Here is a 24,215-nt window from a genome sequence, read left to right on the forward strand (position 1 = left end):
ACCAGCTCTGCTGAACAGGGAACTCCTCTTTGAACTCAGTTGGAAAAAGAAATGGTGTGATCTCTAGCAACAAGGTCAGGCTTTGCAGGAAGACTACACAGCTGTGGGTCATGTATGGAGGGAGAAATCACAGAAGTCCAAAGTTCAACTAGAGTTGAAACTGGCCAGTGTTCTGTCAGACAACACAAAAGTCTTTTTGAAGTGTGTTACTTTTGAGTGGATATCAAAGGAAAGGATCAGTTTTATAAAGATGGTCACCTGACAAATGTGGATGAAGACAAAGGCTCAATTCTAGGCCCAGTTCTGTTCCATATTTTTAATCAATGACCTGGATGCAGGAGTTGAATGTACCATTAGCAGGTGTGATGACGATACCAAACTGAGAAGTGCTGTTGACTCTCTGGAGGGACAAGAAAACTTGCAGAGAGATCAGAATTGCTTCAGACTACATCTTAGGAAGCATTGGTATACCTGGAGAGTGGTTAAACGCTGGAAGAGGCTTCCTAGAGAGCTGGTTGATGCCTCATGCCTCTCACTGTTCCAGAGGCATATGGACAGTGGCCTTAAGAATAGGCCTGACCTCTTGGTCAGCCCTGAAGCTGTCAGGCAGGTTGGACTAGATGGTCATTGTCGGTCCCTTCTGACTAACTCTTCTCATCTGTTCACACTTGATCCCACAAACAGCAAAAGCTGTGCTCATGCTATAACCAAGCAGTCTCCTCCGTATTCCCACATACAATTACTATCAGAGTTAGACCAAGTAGACTTGTCTTCTTAAATGGCACCTGGGAACTTCCTCACTTCAAGTCCATTCCAGGTCTTGGCTTGCTCAGCAGGGCAGCTATCAATGTCTGCACACACAGGCTACCGAGCAACAGAGACCCTGTCTAGACACAGGTGTGATCATCCTTTCACCTCTTCTATCTTCCCATCGAGCCCTCTGCTCGATGTGGAGTGACAAGAAGGTCCAGACTTGTGCCTGGGTCCTGACTGCAATCTTTCCATTAGCTTGCAGCATTGAGTGGTGACGCTTTGCTTTGAAGCACAGTACATGTCACTCCAGTTCTTCAAAAATGGCAGGAGGGAGGACCCGGGTGATTATAGACCAGTCAGCCTCACCTCTGTCCCTGGGAAAGTAATGGAACAGCTTATCCTTGGTGCCATCTCAAGGCATATCAAGGATAAGAGGGTTATTAGGGGCAGTCAGCATGGCTTTACCAAGGGTAAGTCATGCTTGACCAACCTCATAGGATTTTATGAGAATGTAACAAGGTGGATGGATGATGGCAGAGCCGTGGATGTGGTCTACCTTGACTTCAGTAAAGCCTTTGACACAGTCTCCCACAGCATCCTCACAGCTAAGTTGAGGAGGTGTGGTCTAGACAATGGAGTAGTGAGGTGGGTTGCAAACTGGCTTAAGGAGAGAAGCCAGAGAGTGGTAGTCAATGGTGTGGAGTCTGGTTGGAGGCCAGTATCTAGTGGAGTGCCTCAGGGGTAAGATCTGGGGCCTATATTATTCAATATACTCATTAACGATTTGGACGAGGGAACAGAGTATACTATCAGCAAGTTTGCTGATGACACTAAGCTGGGAGGAGTGGCTGACACGCCAGAAGGCTGTGCTGCCATGCAGCGAGACCTGGATAGGCTGGAGAGATGGGCAGGGAATAACCTGATGAAATTTAACAAGGGAAACTGTAGAGTCCTGCATCTGGGCAGGAACAACCTCAGTTTCCAGTATGGGTTGGGAAATTACATATTAGAGAGCAGTGTAGGGGAAAGGGACCTGGGGGTCCTGGTGGACAACAGGACAACCATGAGCCAGCACTGTGCCCTTGTGGCCAGGAAGGCCAATGGCAAACTGGGGTGTATTAGAAGGGGGGTGGTTAGTCGGTCGAGAGAGGTTCTCCTTCCCCTCTACTCCGCTCTGGTGAGACCCCATCTAGAATATTGTGTCCAGTTCTGGGCCTCTCAGTTCAAGAAGGACAGGGAACTGCTGGACAGAGTCCAGCGCAGGGCAACAAAGATGATGAAGGGAGTAGAGCATCTCCCTTATGAGGAAAGGCTGAGGGAGCTGGATCTCTTTAGCTTGGAGAAGAGGAGACTGAGGGGTGACCTCATCAATGTTTACAGATATATAAAGGGTGAGTGTCACGAGGATGGACCCAGGCTCTTCTCCGTGACAACCAATGATAGGACAAGGGGTAATGGGTTCAAACTGGAACAGAAAAGGTTCCACTTAAATTTGAGAAGAATCTTCTTCTCAGTAAGGGTGACAGAACACTGGAACAGGCTGCCCAGGGAAGTTGTGGAGTCTCCTTCTCTGGAGACATTCAAAACCCGCCTGGACATGTTCCTGAGCGACCGCACCTCAGCGTTCCTGCTCCAGCAGGGGGATTGGACTAGATGATCTTTTGAGGTCCCTTCCAATCCCAAACACACTGTGATACTGTGATACATGCCAAGGACTGATGGGAAGGAGGAGTCAGTAAAGCTGGGTTCAATGCTGCCCAGAAACCCTTGTTAACTGCCAGTGGCAGATGCTAAAACAAAAGAGGTGTGGGCTTCCCTGTCGCACTCTTGAGCCATCCAGTATTTCCTTCTTGAAACATGGACCTTTTCAAATCAATATTACAAGAGGAGGAGGTATGGCAGTCCTGGAAATTCTTGCCTACCACTGCTCCTAGAGGGCTTACAGAAAGTGCTGTTCACTATCATTTGTCCTTCCTTCCTTCCTTCCTTCCTTCCTTCCTTCCTTCCTTCCTTCCTTCCTTCCTTCCCTCCTTCCTTCCTTCCTTCCTCCCTTCCTAATTACCTTCCTTCCTCCCTCCCCACTACCCTTCTCCTTTCCTTTCCTTTCCTTTCCTTTCCTTTCCTTTCCTTTCCTTTCCTTTCCTTTCCTTTCCTTTCCTTTCCTTTCCTTTCCTTTCCTTTCCTTTCCTTTCCTTTCCTTTCCTTTCCTTTCCTTTCCTTTCCTTTCCTTTCCTTTCCTTCTTTGCCCTGCCTTTCCCTTCCCCTCCTCTCCTCTCCTCTCCTCTCCTCTCCTCTCCTCTCCTCTCCTCTCCTCTCCTCTCCTCTCCTCTCCTCTCCTCTCCTCTCCTCTCCTCTCCTCTCCTCTCCTCTCCTCTCCTCTCCTCTCCTCTCCTCTCCTCTCCTCTCTCTCCTCTCCTCTCCTCTCCTCTCCTCTCCTCTCCTCTCCTCCTCTCCTCCCTTGCATTGCCTTGCCTTGCCTTGCCTTCTTTTCTTTCTTTCCAACAAAAAGACAAGACAAGATCACACAACAGCTTGGGGTTCACTTTTTAGCTTCTACTTTCTCTGCTAAATAGATTTCCAGCCAAGGAGACGACAGGACAGGCTAGAGCAGACACAAAAACAGCTGTCTTCTCTCTGCCAAACACCTAAAGCACCCCAGGAAGACCGGAAAGAACTCAGGACATGTTTGCAACCCCCTCGGCTGCCCTATTCTGATCTGCTATGCTTTTTGGACTTTACGCTCTCTGCATTCTTGAGAACTTGGGCTTGATCACAAACGTGGTGCTGGCATCCTGCAGGACAGCAAGTTGACCAGGAGCCAGCAAGGTACCCTTGCCCTTGCTCCAAGGCGGCGGCAAGTGGTGGCCTGGGCTGCAGAAGGCACATCACAGCCAGCAGCTGGAGGGAGGTGACCCTTCCCCTCTGCTCCGCACTGTCAGGCCAGGCCCGTGCTGCTCTGCCCAGGGCTGGGCTCCCCAGCATGAGACGGACATGGGCAGCATGATGGGGAGAGCCCCCAGTGCACCCCCCCCGACCCGGCGGTTGGAATGGTCTGTTGTGTTGACCCAGCGTTGGCCCGGCAACGCTTCTGTGCCAATGCGGAGCCACTGGGGAGAGCCAAGATCTTGCCCAGCGGCTCTGTCCGGCACAAGGACGCCCGTTGGCACACTTTCTCCAGCCAACTGGGAGTCTTTGGAGAACCAGCACGGAGAGCGTCCCACTGCAGTTTTCTGCTGCACTTGTCGAGATGGGCCAAGTCAACTGCTGCCGCAGCTCCAGGTAGGCTCCCTCTACGTCTCAGGGACACCCTGGCACAGCTGGTCCCGCAGGCAGCAGACGTTTTTTTCATCCCTGAATCCATCTGCTTGGCAGGGATGACCCTGAGCGCGCGCAGCGGTGCATGCCCATCTCGGCATTAGGAGAGCCACTGCTCCGGCAGCAGGTGCAGGTGACCCTGGGCCGTGCGACCAAGAAGAGGGACCTCCTCCTCTTCAGCCGCAGCTTGGTCATCGCCAAGCCCCAGTAAGACTCACACACCCCAGCTGCCTTTCCTCCCAAGCCCTGGCCATGGCACCAGGGCAGGGACAGCCCGGGAGCAGCCCCAGACCCCGGCACCCTGCTGCTGGATGCACCCATGGCCGTGCCCGTGGCAGGCAGACGCCAGAGGGGAGCCAGCGGGCTCGGCACCGCCAGGTCACTCCCTGCCGCTCCTCTCTGCAGACGTGGCAGCGACCCGCGCCCGCAGCTCTGCCTGGCCCTGTGCCGGCTGCAGGTGCTGGGCAGCGGGAAGGGGGCATCCGGTGATGCCGCTGAGGAGGAGGAAGGGGAGAACACCAACTCCCTCGTCCTTGTCTGGCCCTGCGGCTCCTGCATTGTCACCTTCTGGTGAGTCTCTGTGCCACGTTTCACTGCAGGAACAAGTCCTGCCCCACAGAGCTCTGTCCTGCCTCTGTGGTCATCCCCATAGGGCAGGGCTGTGCTTGCACGTGCCTCTGCCCGCAGGCTGGGGACCAGCAACACTCAGGCAGTTTCTCCTCTCTTTCTGCAGCTGCCGGGCAGTGAAGCATCTCTGGCTCAGCACGCTCCTTGCGTAAGTCCAGCTGTGTCCAGACAACATCTGCCCAGCCCCGACCTCCGCACTGCCGCGGCTCTCCGCTCCGTTGCCCAGTGGTGCCCAGCTGCTTCACTGCAGCTTTGAAGTGCTGCCTGGGCTGGCAGGAGAGAGGCAAGCTGGCCTGGGTCTCACACAGCTCTTTCTTTGCCCCTTCCCTTCCACATACACAGACCACCAGAAGGAGTGGAGGGAGCCCGTGTCACCCAGCTGCCCTCCTTCACGCTGCTGCTAAAGGAGCTGAGGGGCCGCAATGCTGTGAGTGTCCCTCCTGTCTCCATTCTGTCCACAGAGGCAGCTCCAGCTCTGCAGCAGGTGCAGCACTTCTCACCCTCTGCTCTTTTCCCCTTGCCCAGGCCATGACCCTTGACACCACCAGCCTGGAACAGCTCCTTGAGGACCAGGCAAAGGTCAGGATTACCAACGGTGCAATCTAGACTGTCCGCAACTTTCACACATAGCAAAGGGCCAGTGCCGCTCGTTGAGCACCCTTTCTGCTGCAGGACTGTTTGGTGAGTGCAGTGTGTTTCTTGCAGGCTGGTGCAGAGCAGCAGCCACCACCCGGCGTCCCCTCCGGCAGCCCAAGTGGAGTTGGCCACTCGGCTGGTGAGTTTGGGGAAGACAGGGGCAGGATGGCGCTTCTCTCCTCCTTTCGCAGACGGGCACTCGTGCTGCACTGGGGCTGCTGCTGCCCCTCCCGCAGGGCATGTCGATCCCCATAGCTCTGCGGAGGGAGAGAGCTGAGCCCCTGGGGTCACTCGTTCCAAAATGACTCTTCACCCACATGCTCAGTGGTGGGGGAACAGTGCTGAGGGGCTCCAGGAGATCTGGCTTGCTGCTTCTCCTCCACAGCTCTTTGCTCTCTTCTCCTTTGCAACAGGCAGGACAAGCACGAGGAGGAGGGGGCTGCCCAGGCCCTTCCCGCGCCGAGTGATGCCAGGCTGTGTCCACAAGGGGCTTCTCTTCGGCCGGCCCCTGGCAGCTCTGTGCAGCCAGGACGGCACGCTGCCCCAGCCCATCCAGGTAAGCAAGTCTGGCCACCTGGTCTCCATTCCGTGGGCTCCTCTGGAGAGGTGGTATCCCCATCAGAGAGAGCCCACATGGGTGTTGGGGACAAGGCTGGCTCCTCCACACATCACCCACCTCCAGCCACTGCTTTCCTGCCCCAGTGACAGCTGCACACCCGTCCATGCTCCATCCTGCCCTTGAGGAAGGTTCAGTAATCCCAGGACCTGTCTCCAGACCAGTAATGATCTCTTCTGTTCCCTGCAGGACCTGCTGGCTCTCCTGCACCAGCACGGGCCATCCACGGAGGGGATCTTCCTCGTGACAGCCAGCGAGCGGGCCACCCAGGAGCTCCGGGAGGCCCTGGACAGCGGCGCAGAGGTCCACCTGGAAAGCCAGCCGCTGCACCTCCTGGCCGTCATCCTGCAGGTGAAGCTGCTGACCTGGAGCTCGGCAGCTCCCGGCTCTGGCGCTGCTGATGGGCCCCTGCCAGAACAGGAGCCCAAAGCCAGGAGCAGCTGCTCAGCCAGAGGCCTGGCCTTGCTGCCTGTGCTCCCGGCGGCGCTGCTCACAGCCTCACGCGCAGCCCTTGCCATTGCAGGACTTCCTGCGCAAGATCCCCTCCCAGCTCCTCCAGGCTGAGCTCTACGAGCAGTGGATGAGCGCCGTGCTGAAGACCAGCAGGCAGGAGAGGATGGCTGGGCTCAAAGAGTAAGTGTGGACAGCAGCCCGTCTGCTCCGCAGGCACTGGCAGAGCCCGGCATTTTTCTGCAAAGCCACAGCCTGCCTGAAATGCTGTCTTTTCCGCCTGCCACCTCTTGCTTCTCCTGCTACTGTGAGGTCACGTTTTGGGGGAAAGTGGCACAGAAAACTTTTCTTTCCTGGGAGCGCTGCCTGTAGACGCTGGGCTTGCTCCACCAAGAGACTCTTGCCAGAAAGAGATGGCTGCATCTCAGCCAGGGCACACATTCTGCTGGAAACCAGCCATGGCCAGGGAGCCTTCTCTAGCGTGGCCTTGCCTGAGATCAGCCTGGGACACCTGCCTTGACAACATCTCCTTTCTGAACATTGTGTTCCTCTTTCCTCAGGGTGGCCAGCAAGTTGCCCAAGGCCAACCTCCTCCTCCTCAAAGAGTTGCTCAGCCTCCTGCACACCATCTCCAGCAATGCCACCACCACCAGGATGACAGCCAGGAAACTGGCTGTCTGTTTGGGGACAGTCCTCCTCAGCCCACCCGAGGAGGACATGCTCCCCGTGGATGTCCTGGTGGAGGTGATGAAGGTACGTTGCATTTACCAGCCAGCTACAGCCTTCCAGGCCCAGCCGAGGTTTGCTGTTCAGAGGTTCCAGGCTGCCTCCTCAGTTCAGCAAATGCTGCTGGGGGAGCTGCTGGCAACAGCAGCCCCACAGCTGCAGCTTCTGAGCAGAATCCAGGGTAGGGAGTGGGAGAGGCCCTTGGACCTGGTTGCAGCCACCGGGGCAGAAACCAATGGTTTTCTGTGTGCAGGTGACAGGGCTGGTGCAGCTCCTCATTGAGCACCACGGGGAGCTCTTTGAGGAGGAGGAGGAGCAGGCTGGGCTTGACAGTGCGTCGGCCGAAGAGTTGCCAGTGCCAGAGGCAGACACCAAAACTTCAGAGGTATGTGAGGTCCGGAACCAGGGTTAGATCAAAAGCCTCTGCCCTCAGAAGTTTGGACTGCTGACACAGAGACAAGCAAAGTCATCCAGCTCCCAGGCACCCAGTGACCGTGCATACGGGAACGGTTCTCTTCTCCTCACCTCTCCTCTCCTGTCCTCACCTGCTCTTTCCTTTGCATTTTCTCGAGTGTGCCCCTGATTCTAAAGGCAGCAAGGTTTGACTGTGAATTTGGCCTTGGCAAAAGAAGTCTAAACTACCCATTCAGAAAGTGTCAGGTTTGGGGGCTGAAATTTCTATTGACATGGAGAAAATAAATTATTGGCACGGTCTGAAATCTTAAACATTTTCAGGAAGAAATTATTTGTGATTATACACACTGGTTGATTCCTATGGCGGTTCTTTCCTTTGCTTGACTCCTGTTCAGTTTTACTCTCCATTCTTACTGCAGCTGTACCCAGGCCTGGGGCAGAAACCAATGGTTTTCTGTGTGCAGGTGTCAAGGCCGGGGCAGCTCTTTGAGGAGGAGGAGGAGGGCCAGGCTGAAGAGTTGTTAACACCAGAGGCACCCGCTGAAACTTCAGGGGTATGTGGGGTCCAAAAGCAGAATGAGAATAAAAGCGTCCCCCCCTTAGAAGCTGGGACTGCTGCCACAGGGACAAGCAAAGTCATCCACCAGCTGGAGCTCTGCCAGAGTTCAGAGCCTGCTCTCCATCTTTTGAATTGTAACACGGCTCTGAGTACAGGAAAGGTTTCTGAGGTTCCCAGAGAGGGTCCCATAGAGGTTGCACACACCTGCCCTTGGGAGAACATGTCTGGCAGGGGGAAAATTCTTACTGCAGCTGTACCCCGGCCTGGCCATCAACGCAGAGATTTGTACAGCACTTGTGTCAAAGGCCCTTGTATACAGGGAAACCTCCCCAAACTTCCACAATCTCCATCATTAATATAGTAACACCAAACCCTAACACCAGCTCTCAGGAGTCCTGCAGAGGAGAACTAGGAATGGATATTGGATTTCACATGAAAGCACAAGCTGCTGCTTCTCCTCTCAGCCGTGTCCCTAATGCCTGTCTTTTCCCCCTTCTTTCCCCAGGCGGTCTGAAGTTCACGATGCCTCAGATTGGACCTCATTCCTTTTGCACAACCTTGACCACTTAGTTAGATAGTTAACATGTTCGTTTGTTTGTTAGTTAGTTAATTAGTTAGTTAGTTAGTGAGTATTTTTGTAGTTAGCTGTTTTTCTGCCAAGAGTTTGAGACAATTAGTTAGTTAGTTAGTTAGTTAGTTAGTTAGTTAGTTAGTTAGTTAGTTAGTTAGTCAGTTTCTACTGTAGGTAGCTGTGTACTGAATGCATGTTTTTCACATACATGTTTGTTACTTTCAAAAATTGTTCTTTTCAGCCAATATGGCAAGAGAGTTGGTTAGTTAGTTAGTTAGTTAGTTAGTTAGTTAGTTAGTTAGTTAGTTAGTTAGTTAGTTAGTTAGTTAGTTGATTTCTACTGTAGGTTGCTGTGTACTGCATAAAGAAGGTCCATGGGTCGTCACGTTGTGCTGTCACTCATCAACTAATTGATGGATCATCAAACCATCCATGACATCCCTGGGAGTTTGGAGGACTGATACCCTTGAATCACCTCCCTTTCACTCATTTTCGTCTATGTCGTGGTATGACCGCTGTGGCATTTTCTTCCAAAGATTTTCAGAATTTGTACCATCTGAGGTATTTCCACTGTTCTTTATGGCTGTTGCGCTGTCACTTAGAGACTGAACAGAAGCTGCATTTCTCCAAGATGCTTCACGTTTCCTTTTAAACAACATGTAACTACACTGTCTGTAGGAAGCTGGGATACTTTCCCTCAAAAGCTTACAATCCATTTAATGATCACAAGTTACTCTATTGACAAGTACTGATTCAGCCAACCTAATCTATCCTGTGTATATTCTTTCAAAAGAAATCATGTTATGTTCTGACTCTCTTTGATGGCTTCTTGCTCATTTGACATGACATATGCATGAGAGTCACATCTCACTTTTGAGGTGCGTATCAAATGGCCTGTGATCCAGCAAGGTGGAAGAAGCTGTGCTGCTGGATTGATGCTCACTGTCACTGGCAAGGGTTATGGGAACCACATTTGCTGACATGCTGCAAACACACCTTTTCCCAGGCTGTCAGCCCACTGCAAGTGGTTGAATCCAAACCCCTGTGCTGTGGCTACCAAGAGCAGAAACTTCCTTCCAAAGACTCGTGTCACTGCACTTTTCCTGTTACCCAGTTGCATGTGCTGCAAAAGGCTCGTGTTGAGCTGCAAGAATTTCCTCTATGTATGTAGGTAATGAAGTGGATATGGGAAAGCATTTGCTCCAGGTTGGAGAAAACAGGTAGCAAATGCTAAGGTGATTTCCATATTGCATTAACACACAAGCATATATAAAAACTGAAATGCTGCTCCTTGGTGTCTGTCTTCCTGTATTAGACACAATGTGTGTATGAAGCTCCACAACACAGCAAGCTGTGAGCTTTTTCCTGTTGGACCCAACAGGTATTCTAGCATGACAATACAATTTTTACGTCTATGTAATGTAATATAGAGAGATGAGCTTTATTATAGAATGAAAATACGTACTAGAAAAGGTTGTTTAAGTGAAAAAGTGACATTCTTCCTATTCAACTGGCTTGGTGCTCTTGAGAGCACACAAAGACCTATTGTTTCCTTGGCACTTTAGAAATTACTCCAGCCAGAATCTAGTACTGCACACTGAATCAGCTGCAGTCGGGTATTTTGTGATGGGCGTGACCTGTTCCTTTCAGCCTGTTAACTTCCCAGAGACTGTCCCTCTGGTATTAAAGGGAAAGCAGGAGGAACAGGTGCAACATTTTATTTCCTGTTTGATAACTCACTTTAAAATGTCTCTTCAATTGAGCAGATGCCTTGGATTATTTAGAAATGCCTTGTATTAACGCAATTTCTTAGATAACCAGTGTTTATTTGCAATTAACACACATGAAACACATCCTTTATTAAAATGTCAAAACCTTGTTTAAATACGCACTTTGCATTGTGTTTTTTGAACCTTGCAAAATGGAGATGGTTAGAACATGAAACAGTAAAAAAAAAAAAACCTAAAGAAACTAAACTAAGGAAAAGAAATTTAAAAATAAAAGAAGAAGAAGAAAATAAGAGTTTCTTACACCTAGTACTTGTTTTTAACTGGACAGCTTTTTACTCGGCTGTCTCTAATGGGATCTGAGCAATTTTTCAGCATCCTGAGGTACACTATAGCTGTGTAAATCCAGCAGAGCTGAATCCCAAATACTTAGAATATAAAGAATTCAACAATGTGTCATCTCCTTCCAAAGGCCAAGCTGTTGTGCCGTTTTGACAGTGCAAAGCAGCAGATCTGGGGATGAGCACAGAGAAACAGGACCTGCCCGTTGACCCTATGGCAACAGAAAGCTTATCAGTTCTCACCGCCTGAGTAGGCACCCACTGTTGTATTTAACACTGCACTAAACATTTGCTTTTAATATCTGATTTGTGATACCCTTGGTAGTCCTGGCTGGATTTACTGACCCAGCTACAATGGTATGAACCACCACCACCTTCAGAGATGGCCATCCTTGCAGCCCTGAGGTCCATAATGCAAACACACCATGACGTACTCTGGTGAAACCATCTTCCAACATTTATGGGGTTTTTTTTTCTTCCATGTGCCTTTACTTAACACTTTTTCTAGCAGCACTCAAGTGTAATACAGGAAGTTGTTTACACACATGCCAAAAAAACACCACCACCAACAACAACAACAAAAAACACAAACAAAAGAACACAACAAACAAGCAAACAAGCAAACAAAAACCTACCAAAACTTTGGCCTCCAGTTCTTCGTCACTGACATTTGTGATTAATTAGGTTTTCATCCAAGTACCCTAAAGTACTCAGGTCCTGTGTTCTATTTCATACATTTAGATGACACCAAAGAATAACATGCAGCTGAGTTTACCCTCAGCAAACCTCCTTCCTTCTCCTAAAGTATGAAATCAGATTAAATGTACTCCAGCTATAGTGTTTTATATGACCATACATCACAAATCTCAAGGGTTCAAAGTCTAGGGTTCTGAGCAAGGTCTAGGGCTCTGAGCCCAAATATTACAGCTCTGCAAATCTGTACAATAAATCTTCATGGATCCCTGCCTGAAACACAGCCACAAGCACTACCCAGATGCACTTTTCCACCACTTGCTACTTCCAACTTTTGGTGGTAAAAGTCGGTCACAGGTTTTTGCAATGTGCTGGCCTCTGATGTATGGTTGGTAGAAATCAGGTCAAGCCCTAGAAAGTATTGAAATGAAGATTTCCATAAGATTGTGGAGACACAGAAATCAGTCAAATGTCAGGATCCCCAAGCTTTCACTAGTCCATGGTTGGTTCTCTGAATTCAGTACTTTATCCCACATCTTTCAATAACCCATTTTGATGAAATATGGTGTAGAATCAATTAATTGGAGCATCTTCTGTCATCTCAGCTACTTGATTTCTCAGAGTTCGTATATTAGATCCAGACAAGATCCAAATTGGCCAAAGGCTCCTTGGACATTTAAATTTTATAGGACACCTTATGGCCTTGTCATTCACATTGCTGCTCTCTCCATCAGTATGGCTTTTGTGTCAGTGGGAATCTCCCATAGTTGGGCTTCCCAACTTGCTCATGTCTTTCATGGATATTGTTCCAAGGGAAGCTTCTTCTTCATATCAGTTTTCAGACAGATTCACTCTCTGTTTTCTGAAAAGCTTAGATGTGAAACCATTCTTTCCCACCCATCAGAGATTTTCAGGCTTGTGTATATAAATGTAAGCAAAATTGTGATTTCAAGTAAATAATTCAGCTGTATCTTGCCATCTACATTTTTCTAATAATACATTTCAGCTGATTTCACTGTCTTTCCTTTTTGCTTTTGTTTTCCTTTCCCCTGGCTTTTATATGGCACAGACAGATATTGGAATGGAACTCCTTTTTTCCACCTGGGACATTAATAGCTGTTTCACTGGAAAAACAGTGAAAGCAGAGGGACAATCTTCCCATCACCTAAACCCCTAAAACCTGTCATTAACAGTGATAGTGTATCTATCTAAGACAATGCGACATTTGTTACCCAGCAAATTAAACCCATATACCTTAACGCTTCTTCGGTGACTTTACAGGTAACTTTTCTGGACATATAAACCTTAAAAAAACTATGTATGTCTCCCTAGGTTGGTTCTCTATAACATTTTATTTGTAAGGCTGAGTAAGTCTGTGCTTTTGTAGCACCATTTGAGCTTTCAGTCTTTTTTATTTCATTACATTATATATAAAGCCAGCTGGATTTAAGTCACATAATTTTGGGCATTATTTGGGATGCATACAAGTTCTATGTATTCTAAACAGACTTGAAATGTCCATGGACAGGAATCAGTCAACCAGAAATAGTATGTTAAACTATTTTAAGCCTAACAGGTATTAAAAATCTTGCAAAATTGATTTTATCTTGGATTATGCTGATTCAATAGAAAATGCAAATCATGCTGACATTTCCCTGTTTGAATTACAAGCTTTCAGAAAAGCCTTGGTTACTAGAATTCATGGCTTAGCTATAAAGTACATAGGTATTGCTTTATCCATATATAAACATATCAGATGTTCTAACTGTGAAACTCTGAGCTGAGATCCAGAGAGGTCAGGGGGAGAAGGATATGATTAGAAAGAAGTTAATATCTGGAAGAAGTCAGTGTTAGCCAAAGGGTTCAAGCTGAATATACATTAATTAATATTTATTAATATGTTAGCAAGCAGGAAAATAAATTTAAAGGGTACATTAAAACAGAAGCTATTAGATTTCCTGGAATTTAGGACTGTTGAACAGAAGCTGCTTAAGAACTGGGGACCTCTACCCTACATGGAGAGACTTTCAAAGTATCCTTATAGCCAACACTGTATGAAACACATTTAAAACCCCAGCTCAGATCAAACCTCTCTGACTTAGCTCCCTGGCTTGCAAATCTAATTGTACGGGCATGATGGAACAGTTTTCCAAATATGAGCCTAAATACTTTAATTGATGGAGAGGCAGGTGCTGTTGAAGGGTTCCAGAGAAATCTTGTGCTGGCTTAAGCGCAGCTATCAGGTGCAGAAGGTCCTGCCTCTGGCAGTTTTGAAGATCATGAGTTTGCTCCACTGACAACATACAAACTAAAGCATTTGCTTCAAGAGTGATACCTCAGATGTCACTTGCGAGCTCTGACTGGCTCTGACTTCCTGAGCTTCTGTCTCAGATCTTTTTATCAGAACCCTAATCAACCTAAGGCATTCATAATAACAAGATATGTATTCTGTTGTGGTAGGCAAGGAGCTATAGCCACAGGACAGAACCACTCTGTGCAAACAAGACAAAACACAAAAAAATACCGCAGTCTGTATAGCAACAGGCTGCATCTCCTCATCACTTGTTTCCACAATGGAAAACAACCCCTCTGGCAGCATTTCCAAACTCATGATTTCTTGGTGATTTTTCCACTTATCTCTGTGGGGAGACATGTGACCCCTCAAAAAGGGGTGCTAGGTGGGCGTTGCAGGTTAGAAAAGGGAGAAAGCCACCAGCATAACATTGTCCAGAAGTAAAACACATGTGAGCCTCTGGACAGCATGGCAGAGGAAGGAATCACAAGACAGTCCAGTGAGGAGACCCCAGGAAAAAGCTGTGTGAGCAAGGAGGAAGATGGTCACAGGGGGAATCGGCTAATACAGAACTGTGTGTCAGGAGCGAAAAGGAGATGAAAGAATGGGTGAAGGGAAAATAATAAAATTAACAACTTTTTTACCTTACAATGAAACAATGAGCAATATAATGTTGATTTATAACTGTATCTAAAAATTGTGTGGGCTGTACTTGTCATCAGAGGCATTAGGTTTGGAAAGGGAAGTGAGTTTCTTCAAGAGACAATGTTCCTGTCAAAATGCAGTGTGCCTAATGAAAATGTATGAAACCCCCAGCCTAGAAATGAGAGAGTACCTCATATGTTCTTTTTGCAAATTCAGTGCAAATTGGCATAGGAAGCAGGATAATCTGAAGAGCTGTCAACGCAAGGTAATCAAAAACATATAGAGAGTTTCCATTCAACAATCTAAGCTTATTTTTCATTTCTGGCCTGTGTAATTACAGAGCCAAAATAACTCCATGTTTTATTTCTCTTTAATGAAGTCCATTTCTTGCTATATCTGGCCAATAGTTTTGTGATACACATGGGAAGATACCTAAAAAAAAAATGCATGAACAAATATAGCTAAGGAGCTATCAATATGTGTTTTCCAGTGCTGGAAACAAATTAGTTCTTTCCCTTTCACCTTCTTTCCACTTCTTATTCCCAGTCTTAAAAAAAAAGACGTTTGTTTCATTTTTAAAACTTGTGAGCTGAGCCACCTGACATGTTTTCTTTTCTTTTCTCTCTCATCTGCAGAGATAAGAGCCCACTGGAGAAGGCTGGTGTTGTGCAGCCGTGCCAGGTGTAAACAGTAGAAAAGGTTATTGGATCTGAGAGGCTTTTCATCTGGGCCAGCAGTGTGCTCATTTTCTGCAAACAACACTTCTGAAAAGATCGTGGGACAGGACAACTAATTACTTGTAGGATTAATATTTCCAAAACCAAGTTTTATAAACAAGTGAAAAAAAAAATAGTGTTGAAATTGAAATTGTGGAGTTTTTACTGCCAGAAGGGAAAAAAAAAAAAAAAGCGATTTATGTAAATTTTATATTGACTACTAGAATAAATTTAAAAATACCCACAGAGGACTTTGTAAAGCAATAGATGAGGATGCTTTTAGAGAACTTGTGGTAATGAGGAAGACCTGTGTGCATTCTTGTTCTCTATACAGAATATGTCAAAAAGAAAGCATGCCAAAAAGAATTATGTCAAAATTTTTTAAAACCACTAATGATTTTGGCTCCTATGTTTTCAGATGTCCTATGACAGGTGGATTTGCAGGTAAGACGGTGTGAATTTGGAAGATACTTAATGATTTACAACGACTACATTCATTTCTGGAAAAGCATTAGCTACACATGGTCTGCAATGCCCATGCAAGTCCATTAAGACAATTTTAGGATATTTTAAAACCTTGTGCAAAGCCTGTCTACAGTATGAACTTATCACATGCCTTAGAAAGGTACACCGAATCCCCAGAGGACACACACATAGAAGTGGGAGCAGACAGACCACTGAGATTTCAGTGTTGGTCCAGGGCTTGCAGAGACTCATAAGGGTAAGAAACACAGAAACTGTCCAGAAAATACATTGGGTAAAGCAGGAAAGAGCCTGCTGATCCACAGAGGCTTGCAGCACACAGGGCTGCAAATAAACAGAGAAAGACTTATTAAATGTGGAACAGGTCATAAATCTTATTATTTTATTCCCATGGAAAATTTATCAGTTTGAATGCTGTATGACCTTCTACAATATTCATTGTATTAAAAAATGAGCAATTATTTGTTTTACGGAAATGGCATTAACTAGTTTAAAATAGTGTGGGAATTACCTCTGTAATGCAACGCACTTAATAATACCTCAGGAAAGCTATGATGGGATTTAATCAGCATAGAAAGTCATTACCATCCCACTATGTTCTTAAATCAACTAGACTGAGAACTAAGTAATTATAATATTCCTTCTCTTTAAAGTGAAGTCTTCCTTTCTGACGTAGAACATCACTCCCCAGAGCCTTCTATTGCATCTGGGCCCTTCACTCAATAGATAAAAACATAGGAATTAAAGCTTTTTTGTCTTAGAACTGTTAGTGGGAAGAAACATGTAGATCCAAGCCAAGTAGTTTGTTAATAAACTAGTTTTCCTTTGTCTAAGCTGGTAATGCAACACGGAAAACAACATGGCTCTAACATGTTATGGTAACATGGTGTGATATCTAATTTAAGCCCTGTATCACAGTAGCTTAAACAATGTCCTAATGTCCTAAATGCTTCTGAGAGAAAGAAGAGGAACGCTTCTCTGGTGTCAGCAGGTTATCTGGTCTGCAGTAAGATATGTCACAAAGGCAGAGACCTCAGCGCTGTCTCAGCACAAACCAATTTGGGATGACAAGACTTGTGGCCTGCTTTATTAGGCTCCATGCTGTGCAAATAGCTATAATCCCCTCAAGGTCACCACATGCCTGCTTTCTGCCATCCTTTGCTGACTACTAAGTGCCCAAGACTTACATCTGCTGCTCTATGGGAGTCTGCTGTCTCTTGCCAAAAATTGCCACGATTTAGTCAAAAGACAGAAAACACAGGAGTGAAACACAGGAAGACAAAGGTTACATCGGAAAGAACCGATTTACTTTGGCTGGATTGGAGGATTTCCTAGCCCCTGCTTACATTTAAGGAATAAATGTTTTCTTCTTCCATGAGTGAGGGCAGGAGAAAAGAGAGTGAAACAAAGAATCTGGAGGGCTGAGGACAATAGCAATTGTCTGAGGAGTAGGGAAACACCAGGACAATTCCTGAACTGAACCATGCCTTGAAAATAGTTCCCAAATGCCCTCAAAGGCTGCACTAGGAAGACAGAGATGAAAGACATTGGCAGCAGTTGGGTTGCAGCCTGGGCACCACAGGATTTGCTGACAGTGTTATGCCCCCAAGATGAAAGTTCTTTCATGAGTCAAGGGCACTTCTCCAAGATGCTGAGTGACACTGTCCCCAGGCTGCCGCTGCTGGCAGCTCTGCGCAGGATGTGCTCTGAGGGACATCCCTCAACTCCCGTCCCCACCCCGGAGCAGCCTGGGGATGGCCCACTGCCAGAAGGTCCTCCTGAGCCAGGGAGGAGGTCCAGGCTTGATCCTCCCACAAGCTCTCCCATGCACTGGCAGGAGCTGCTCAGAGTAGCTGCAATACCCTATTCCATCCCAAACTTCCCTGCAAGACTGGAGGCTCTTGCCAGTCTGTGTTTGATAGTAAAACACCAAAGGCAACAGATTATTTCCATCAGCACAGCACTTGAATAACGATACAGAAGTACCCACTCAGCAATATGCACAAGTCTTTTACTCCACAGCTGTGGTGGCACTGACCTGGGGTGAGGTGTGCAGGGTGGGGTGACACCCATACTTTAGGAGGGAACAGCAAGGAACTCTCCACATATGCTCCCATGGCTGCTGTTCACTCTGGTTCATTTCAGTGTACTTTCCTTTACACCAGTGTTTTCTCATGTCTTGTACATAGACTGTGAGCTCTTCAAGGCAAAAAGTACATCTTCATCCACAGTTTATCCCTGGCAGGTTTATCCATTGTTGTCCTGTAATGCACTTCTGTCCATACCAGGGCCTGCACTGGGCTGCCGGTTTCCCCTCTAGCATGCTGAGTTTAGCCTTCTGCTCCATGCTAAGTCTTCAAATTAGGAATTTAAAACTGCCAGTGTAGGGCAGGAGGCCCAGCACACCACAGAGAGAAAGGTAGGCAGCAATCTTGCTCTGGTCTTCACATCTTCCTCTGCAGGGTTACGGTGCTCAGGCTCAGCCAGGAGAGCCTTTCTCAGTCATGGTTGCAACACGTCTTCTTCATTCTAAGAAGGAGCAAATCCTAGGAGACACAGAGGAGTCCGGTGAGGCCATTTTCATCTCTGCTTCTGAGTGTCGAGCAGCTTGGTCAGGTACCTCACTTCCACAGGGCTGCTCCACCACTGCACCTTCTCCCCTCAGACCATCTCTAACACACACAGACCCAGGTACTTCGGCACCCCAACTTGGGGTTCAAATACTCACTTGTAACACATGCAGGCAGGAACTGTGAAAGGAGGGAAGCTGTTGATTTGGGTCCAAACAACTATTTTGTTCAACGATGTTAATATCACACTTCTTAAAATAAAGAATTTTTAAATAATTATAATCAAATAATATTAATAAAAATAATTATTAGAGCAATAGTCAACCATGAATGACAAGAAATGTTCGCATGTACTTCTGATTAACTATTTTTGACATATCAAAAGTCAGTCTATTTTCTTTGTCGTTTCAGGTTCCTAAGTTGTGAAATTCTCTTGAAGAATAAGAAGAGACAATGAAAAAACTTGATTTTGTTGGCTCAAAGTTCAGAGCAATCCAGTTCTTAAATTTCATGTTCCTATTTATATTTGCATATTACTTGGGTGATGAACGTGCAAACATGAAGGGAAAAATAGGCCACAATCATTAAAAGCAAGGGTGTGACATCCTTCATCACTTCAGCCTACAGCAAAACCGGCACTTCCTCTGTTACCCAAGGCAGCAGATGTTCTTAAGGAAAAAAAGATATAAGTTACAAAATTGAAGAAGGTGGTGAACACCCGTAGTGTGCCAAGAAGCAATTGAATTACTCAGATTGTTCATGTGTTCTGAGGTTAGATCTACAGATAAATGTTGCTCATGTTTTTAAGGAAAAAATAAATGCAGTAGTCTTTTTTTTTTGTCTCTTCCTTTAACAGACTTGTGTAGTTTTCTTTGGTTAAATATATATATATATATACATATATATATATGAATAAATAAAGCTTAAAATAGTAATCCAAAACTGCAGAACCAGACATCTCCTGCTTCCATGTGCTTTGAAGTTCAGCATTTGGACATGATCATTTATTTTCTATAAAATGATGCTGATCTATCAGTGTCTGGCATGGGAATGAACACCTGTATCTACATGAAATTCAGGACAAGATAGAAAACCACGGCTTGAACCTGCATATCTAGAGCCAGTGAGAAGATTTCTGGGTTTAAAAGTGTTGCTACACTGAGGCCCTTCGAGATATCTTCAGATATTCTAATGCAAAGCATAACACATAGCACGGATGATCAAGAGCACCTACTTCTCTTCCGTGTTTCTGAAAGCTTCTTAGCAGTTTTATGCTTTCTACCTATTGCAATAAATTTTTAAAATATTTTCTTAAAATAATCGCATTTCAAATGCTATTATAAAAAGAAGTTTGTGTCATTTTTTCCTGTTTACAAAATACTTGGCAGTTTTTCTCTGGGACACCTCTTCCTGCAAGTTATCTGGCTCTCCTAAAACATAACTTTGCAAGAAGCATGGGAAACATCTCCATACCAAGAACACCAATATAGAGTCCAGATGACAGTGTCATGCTAGAGCTTGTCGTGGGATAGCAGCTTGCCTGGGGAGATACTTTGGCTCAGGATGTGCTTACAGATCTTCTCAAGTCATCTGTCATTCATTACTGCCTCATCTGCCAGAGGTCACCAGGCCCAAAAGCCACCCATTTGTAACTGCTCCACAGCAAGACTCGCCCTAAGATAGAATCAATATGCAAGAGAAGCCTCTTTTGGGTAAGTGGTGTGCTGGGCAGATCAGAGCAGACACTGCCAAGTCCTGAAGTCAGAGAAAGTTTTTTCTTAAGTGACACAACACTCTTACATATACTAAAATCATTTGGATACATCTGGGTGAATTGGGGGCACTGGCATGGAAGGACGTCTGATTCTCTTCCTTAGAACTGCTTTTTGCTCCAGATTAAATAAATAAACCCTTGTGCAACATGTAAAGACAATATGGTGGACTGAAGTGACCTGGTGCTTTCTAATGCAAACCAGACTCTACAAGCTGTTGAATTTCTCCTCACAACTGCTTCTCTTTAGTCCTCTGCTGCAGAAGTGGCAAATATGTAACATTAGGGTTTGGGTTTAGTTTTATTTTTCTCCTGGCTCTCAACCATGGCACTCACATTGCTACTTCTACATTTGAAAAAAATCATAATTTTCAACATCTCTTCCATCACATCTACTTAAAAAGAAAAAAATTCTATGTTCATATTTTCCATGTTCTCAGTAATCAACGGCTTGGATTGTAGCACTTTTTTTCTCTTTTTTATTATTAAGCTAAAGAGAAAAAAGAGGCATAACGAGCTACTTGTCTCCAAAATCTCTTTCTGTTGCATATAGAGAGCAAACAAGGCCAGGCACTCAGAAGGGCTGGGGAGGCTGTCTGGGATAGATGATGTTGTCATTAGTGAACATGTCCTGTTTCCAATAAGAAGGTGGTTTTCATGTTCAGACTCACTGTCAGCCCTTACAATTCACCATGGACTACTATATTCATCTTTGTGACAAACCAAGCTGTAAACTACTTTGGCATGAACTTACAGACATGAAGGCCATATCCTGAGACTCTGAGGCCACAGTTTTGAGACCCAAAAATGAAGATGTGTAGACCCAGCAGGTTTAGTTCATCTTTCACTCCCAAGCTAACCTGTCTCTGCAGTGACACCGCAGACCCTGTGCACTTTTGAACCCATGGGAAGATTAATCTTGATGGTGCCCTCAGTTCATCTCTTTGTTATCTGTGAGGAACTGTAATAAAATAAATGATCACAACAGCTCTCTCCAGTTACCACGAGCAAAAAGCAGGACATTGTGTTACCTCATTCCTGCATGTTGTTTCAGGTCCTAATGGCAGCTTTGCTTTGAAACTCATCATGCTTGTTAACAACATTTTAAGGGGTGACAGAAGTAAAAGAGAGAGTGCCAGAAGGCCCCATGAGTTTCAAATGGCTGCTACGGAGCCTGTGTAACTCCAAGGATATCCTCACCAACCCTGACAACCCAGGAAAACACTGTGCATGCCTGGAAGGGGTTCCAACAAGCAAGTTGATCATTATACGAAAGCCAGCCAGACAAATAAACTACAGATTCAAGGAGATCTTTCACCCACACTCAGCAGTGTCAGGCAGAGAAATTCAAACAGCACTCAGTGCACCTCATGAGGATGGAGGTGCAGAAGACGAGGGAAACTCTGAGGAACTGATGAAAAACTTGAAAGGTCATAATTTCTAGACAGTTTATTGTCTTTAAGGAAAAACAAAAAAACAAACAAAAAAAAAAGGCTCTGTTTGGGATAAAAGTAGAGGAGAAGGCATAAATACGATGTGAGTTTTTCAGAGGCCTGCATCTAAAAAGCCAGTTCTGTGAATAAGGAATATTAAAAGGCTCTGTAGATGACAGATTATCCCGGCTCTTAACAAAAACGTTCCTGTAAGATTACCAAGGAATAACATTCAGTACTAAAAAATAGCCAATTACATGAACATGCATAAAAGACAAAAAGCAGCATCAGACTACAACATCTTGTCTACCTAGGCTGGTTGAAGGTGTTGTGTATGTGTTGAAATATTTGTTCAGAACAAGCAGTGTGGTAAGAGAAATTTAAACAGCCAACATAGCACTGATGACTGTTGTCGCAAGACCACTTAGTGAATGTCTCCATAACAGACATACAAATGCTTGACAACAAGAAACAGGATGCCCCATAAAGGATCTCTTTAAAAGGTGGTATTGCAAGAAAAAGACTATAAAGTCAAACTTCAACATGGAAGAAATGAGGTAGCTTCCATCACTACACCACAAGAATTCACTGAGAATTTGGGGGATCGGCACTGGTCAGTCAAAACTTCCTTGAACTGAAAATAATCCAGTCATTTATGGCTGGGGACCCCAGAAGAAAGTCAAATGCTAGGAAGAAACATCGAACACCAACTCGGGACACCCGGTAATTTGGCAGACAGAAACCAAAAATGATTCACAAGCTGTTCCTGCTCTGGTGAGTAAGATCAAACTGTTTGTGGCCAGTAACAATTTTCCTAATGATGCTTCTCACTATAAAACAGTTGCCGAAGTAGCCAAGATATAGATGAAGACAGAGACAGACACAGGCTGTGTTAGAGCAGCTTAAAGGGTTGCTCTCTTACATTTGTTATAATTTCTGAGTCTAATCTAAGCATGTGCCAGTTCTTTCAAAATCAAGTCGTGTTTCCCTGCATGAAGCTTTCCCCACGTTTCCAGTGACACACTGATGCTAAACAAAAACATGTGGAGCAGTAACTAGGTGCAGGCTACAGCCAGTGAACAGCAACAAGTTCTTGTTACCTTATTTCATCATATAATTTCATTTCTTCTGGATTGGGATCAATGTTAGCTAGCAGGACAGTTTGCCTTCATTTCCTGAGAACATTTGAAAAGCTAGGCTTGCCCTACAACTGTCCTCAAGCTGTGGGACCCGACCTCCACCACTGCATCAAGAGACGGAGAGTGCACCTCTGTCAGAGAGAGTATGTGTGTATGTATTCCTGTCAGTGGGAAGCATCCTCTAGCAATGTTATACATCAGATTTAGCACTATCAAGCTTTTCTGGTGATGCTGTACTAAGCAATGGGATCAAGAGGCAATGGACATAATGGTCAGATTCTGGTAGGAGCTTACGGAGGGAGAGACATGCAAAAAGAAGAGGGAAAGTCCCCAAGACAGCATAGAGAAGTGGAATGAGGCTATGCTTGGGATGGGGTGGAGATGAAGAAGGAAAGCTGAGACAATGCAGAGATGCTCACTAAGTGCCAAAGGATACACTGAACTGAGGGGAAACACTAATGCAGTTCCTATGCATCACATTATTAAGAAATATTCATAAATATCTAGCAAGGTAATTACAATATACAGTTATCCTCATACCATGTATGAAGCCAAATGACCTCACACTTAGTGAATTAACTATGGCTAACATTTTTTTTCTTAAAAACACTATGAAAATGAGCTCTGGCCACTCCCAGGACAAAAAAGTAGTGTATCACTCAGAAAACTGGAAAATGTAGTAATAATACATACTATAGCACCCCCATTTGCATTATGTCATGTTTGACAGGCAAGTCATCTTCTGGATAAAATGGAGAATGAGATAAATATTTCTTCCACTATAACAACCACAACAATATGACCGGGCAAACTTTAGCCAACAGAACTCTTAGGGAGCTGAATTTTGCACATGTGAAGCTCACTAGGGTGCGATGAAAAGACAAATGCAATATTTTGCAGGGTCAGACCCAGGCACACACTATCAGCACTTTGGGGTAGCAGCTGTCTTTCTGTAACACCAGCGAGGGCTCATACCAGGCAGGATGAAGCGGTTCCTCCTCCCCCAGCACCACCTGCGCTGCTGCTCGCGTGCGGGACCGAGGGCTCGGCTCTCTCCATCCATCCCTCCAGGACACGCTCACCCACCGCACGCCGGGTCAGCCCTGTTTGTACAGTTCCCAGCACAGTGACTCACTGCTGTGAGAGGGCTCCAAATCATTAATCATCGAGGAATTAGGACTCATACTGGCACCCTCTTACAGCATAACTGCCAGCAGTGGTTGTGTTCTCAGATTATAATACTATGACCTTAAGTGTTCATAGCATTATATCTTTCCCCTGTGCTTTACAAGACTTAGCATAAGCTTCTAAAGCTTTTCTTTCCAGTTTCAGTAAGGACTGTGATTATTAGAAAATTCTTCAGTATCCCTGTTTACCCTTCATTCTTGCGATGCTTTTGAAATGGTGTAGCTGTTACAGGCTTCAGAGCTTTGGACTCATTTAATAATAGACTCTGATTACAGGAATCTTTTCTGTCTTTCTGCAGAAGATTTACAATTTTTTTCTTTAAAGTATTTCTCTCGAGTGCTAACTCTCCATAACCCCTCCATTATCCTGAAGTAAAGACAGGATGGAGGCTGTGGAAGTGGTCTTATGTAACTACTTTAGGAACCTTTAAAAACTTAAGTGCAAGCCAGAGGACCAAAATGAGGAGCTTGTATCCCCAGGAAAACACAGAAGAGAGGGAAGTCATCCTGGCAGGGAACAGGAAATAAGGAGCATCTATGTGAGATACCT

The 24,215-nt window shown here is 45.7% G+C and overlaps 1 long non-coding RNA gene across 1 annotated transcript in view; it reads right to left on the reverse strand.

Annotated features, from left to right (window-relative positions):
* LOC309436969 overlaps window positions 1-24,215 on the reverse strand; it is a 97,478-nt gene that overhangs the window by 49,420 nt on the left and 23,843 nt on the right. The window contains exon 2 of the long non-coding RNA XR_014183442.1: window positions 17,604-18,111. This is a non-coding gene — a long non-coding RNA (uncharacterized lncRNA). The remainder of the gene's footprint in view (window positions 1-17,603; window positions 18,112-24,215) is intronic.

This window comes from Streptopelia decaocto, assembly GCF_964273445.1.
Source record: "Streptopelia decaocto genome assembly, chromosome: 1".
Lineage (NCBI taxonomy): Eukaryota > Metazoa > Chordata > Aves > Columbiformes > Columbidae > Streptopelia > Streptopelia decaocto.